Raw genomic sequence first — 4195 nt, forward strand, 5'->3', positions numbered from 1 at the left:
GAATGGTGTGAACCCGGGAGGTGGAGCTTGCAGTGAGCTGAGATCGCACCACTGCACTCCAGCCTGGGCGACAGAGTGAGACTCCAGCTCAAAACAAAACAAAACAAAACAAACAAAACAAAAAAATATGCCTTCGCCTGATCGATTTTCAAAATTCTGGTATCTCTTTTGTAAAACAGTCAATATCAGGTTGTTTGCAGGTGAGTTAGCCCAAGGGGTCCTGCACAGGAAATGTCCAGTGCTAGACAAATGTAAAATGGCCAGTGCTAGGTCATTGCTGAACGTGTAAAATGGTAACCCCTTGGCGAAGGGCCTCTGCTTTAGCCTTAATTCAAATGATCTGGTTTCAAACCGGGACTTTGGAAATGCCATGCATTCTTCCCCAGTCTCAAATATGCTGGTTGTGGTAAACCACACAGAAATAAAAACCACTGTCCAGATGGAGTCTATCATCGCTTTGTCAGGGCATCCTTCCAGAGGAGATTTCAATATTACTATACAGCGTGGCCAGCTATACGTCAGTCCACAGAGTGCTTCCGTGTTGTTTTATCATGTCATGAAGTCCCTTCTTAGTCACGTGACCAACACATTAGCCAGCCATGGTCTCCTTTAACACTCTAAAATTGGATTACATTAATACATCCATATTTGCACAGATTCTCCTGGCCCCCTGAGGCCAGTATTTTGACTTCTCAGACAACCACCCAGTGAGACCCTGTTACTTCATTAATGATGAATGTTACTAACTTGTGCCTAGACTATATCTTCATTTTTTCCTATATTAAACAGCAATTCAAATATATTCCTAATGATGCAGACATGATGGGCACCACTTTAGTTCTTCTAGGTAAAGACAGTCTCTCAGAGGTTATACATTTTTTCCAAGTGAATTCTGCCGTAATAAGGAACCCATCCTAGGGACCCGGCATGTTTTTGCAGATTATTGCCTATGTGTGGCAACTGTTTTTAAGTGATGCCATTTCAAGGAAAATAAAAATTACCACTGACTGATTCTTCAAATCTAAGGCACATATCCATTGTAATAAGCCTAATTATTTTATATACCATGAAGAAAGAAAAACTCTGACAATTGAACTATATCAATATAACTTAGAATTCTTACTAAGTACTTATTGAAAGAGATCTTTTAGACTTATTTAGATCTGGATTTTACCATTATGCTTTTTTTTTTCTTTTTGAGATGGAGTCTCACCGTCTCTCCCAGGCTGGAATGCAGGGGTGCGATCTCAGCTTACTGCACCCTCCACCTCCCAGGTTCAAGAGATTCTCCTGTCTCGGCCTCCCAAGCAGCTGGGACTACAGGCGCCACCACCACGCCCGGCTCATTTTGTACTTTTAGTAGAGACAAGGTTTCGCCTTGTTGGTCTGGCTGGTCTCAAACTCCTGACCTCAGGTGATCTACCCACTTTGGCCTCCCAAAGTACTGGAATTATACAGGTGAGTCACTATGCCTGGCCACCTTTATTCATTCTTGTATGTGCATAACAGGAAAACAGAAGTGAAATTAATTGGTTAAGATATCCCAAAAACAGCCAGACGTGGTGGCTCATGCCTGTGATCCCATCACTTTGGGAGGCCAAGGCAGGCAGATCATGAGGTCAGGAGATTGAGACCATCCTGGCTAACACGGTGAAATCCCGTCTCCACTAAAATTACAAAAAATTAGCCGGGTGTGGTGGTGGACGCCTGTAGTCCCAGCTGCTGGGGAGGCAAGAGAATGGCGTGAACCTGGGAGGCGGAGCTTGCAGTGATCCGAGATCGCGCCACTGCACTCCAGCCTGGGTGACAGAGCGAGACTCTGTCTCAAAAAAAAAAAAAAAAATATATATATATATATATATATCCCTAAAACTTTTTCACACATCGAATTTGAATCTTCCAAATCACTTCAACTCAAAATTGTTGGTGTCCATGTGTTTTCAATTAGTAATGTCCTCTTGGGACATGGCGTTTTTTGAAAAGAGGACTCCACCACAGCCACTGACTCTCACTCTGCACGTTCTTAGGACGGCACTTTCTTGGTCTTACCAGAAGGGGCCAAAAAATGGTTTCCACAACAAATACAATGTTCCTTCCTCAAATGAACCTAAAAGAGCACTTTGGGAGGCTGAGACGGCCAGATCACGATGTCAGGAGTTCAAGATCAGCCTGACCAATATGGTGAAACCCCGTCTCTACTAAAAATAGAAAAATTGGCTGGGCATGGTGGTGCACACCTGTAATTCCAGCTACTCGGGAGGCTGAGGCAGGAGAATCGCTTGAATCCAGGGGGCAGAGGTTGCAGTGAGCTGAGATTGCACCACTGCACCCCAGCTTGGGCATTTTTTGAAAAGAAGGCTCCATCACAGCCACTGACTCTCATTCTGCAAGTTCTTAGGACGGCACTTTCTTGATCTTACCCGAAGGGGCCAAAAAAAAAAAGGTTTCTACAACCAATACGAATGTTCCTTCCTCAAATAAACCTAAAAGAGTTTGTTGACTGGAACATAGAAGGGTTGTAGTTTTCCAGCCAGGCTGCCAGTACTTATATCCAACTTCGCAAACATGTGGACAGTGACTAGTCATTCTGGCCTCTCTCTGGCTGTTCACAACTGTAAAAGGCCTTGCATTCATTGTAAGGTACATCCTGACCTCAGAAATCATAAAATGTGAAAAAGGATGCTGTGAAAACTGATCTGGAATCACTAAAATATGGCATTAACTACTGCATGCTGGACACTTTAAACTTTCACATAGGGTCAGATGTTTTCATAGTTTTGCAGAGAGCTTGGCATTACATTCCTAAGGCTCCCAGAGATTATGTAATTTTCCTTGGGTTCACTAGGATGAAGAGGATTCAGGATGCAAGTCCAGGTGTGAAGTAAAATGTTTTATAAAACATTCTAAGGAGTCCTCTTTTACACCTAATAGTGATAGTTTCATAAATTCCTATAATGGATGATAAATCCTTTCATTCCACCAAAGCAAGGATTTACTACCACTTTGGGTAACATATTAATACCTTGGTGTGATACTAGGTAAATATGCTTGCTCTTGAAGAAGTATTTAATTACTAAACCTACTTTTAAGTTGGATGATGATAATGTCCAATCTTTTAGAACAATTTAGCTTATGCCAATTGTCCTGGTGTATTTCTTGTGTTTTAGAATCCTCTTTTTGGAAACAATCACGAACTTACACAAACTTACAGAAAAGTTCTAATTACTCGGGAAAGTAATTTGCCAAACTGATGACCGTAATTTCCAAAAACATCTGTGAGTATTTCCTACAAACAAGGGCATTCTCTTGCATAACTACAATACAACCATGAAATTAGGAAATTAATATTGATACACTACTGCTTTCTAATCCTCAGATCTCATTCGCGTTTTCCCAAGTAACCCAAAAACATCCTTTATTGAAAACCATTCAGTTCAGAATTGTTCACTGCATTTGTCACGTCTCTTTAGTTTCATTTTTCTGAGATAGTGCCTTAGTCTTTCCTTGACTTTTGTCACCCTGACACCTGTGAACGGTACAGGCCGGTTATTTTGCAGAATGTCTCTATCTTAGTTTGATGTTTCCTCATGATTAGATTCAGGACGCTCAGCTTTTGCTGGACCGTCGACAAGGTGGTGTTGTGTTCCTACTGCATTCTATCAGATGGCACATGATTTAGACTTGTCCCCTTACTAATAGTATCCACATCAGTCACTCAGTTATGGCTGTATATGCCAGACTTTTGTATTGAAAAGTTACTTGATTTTGCTTTGCAATGAGTAAGTCTTTTGTGAGGAGTTGCAGTGAGACTATGTAAATATTCTGTTCTTATTTTCAAATTTTTTCCACCGCGACAAAAGCATTTCTTTCATATAAATCCCAATGCTTTTGATCAGAAACATTGGCAAAATCAGTAATAGGATTCTGTCTGAGATAAGTTGGCAACCCAGGAGGCAGAGGTTGCAGTGAACCAAGATCGTGCCCCTGCACTCCAGCCTGGGCAACAGAGCGAGATTCCGTCACTCCGTCTCAAAAACAAAAGAAACCAAAAACATACAAACAAAAACCTGTGGCAATGCCAGCAGCTACCTGGTTAAGGTCACCTTTTCTGATTGGCCTTGCCCTCTACACACTACCCATTCATGTTTCTTTAATAAGTGCTTTTTAAATAAGCATTAAGGCAATGTGTTTAGAT

Source organism: Mandrillus leucophaeus, unplaced genomic scaffold (assembly GCF_000951045.1).
Source record: "Mandrillus leucophaeus isolate KB7577 unplaced genomic scaffold, Mleu.le_1.0 Scaffold366, whole genome shotgun sequence".
Lineage (NCBI taxonomy): Eukaryota > Metazoa > Chordata > Mammalia > Primates > Cercopithecidae > Mandrillus > Mandrillus leucophaeus.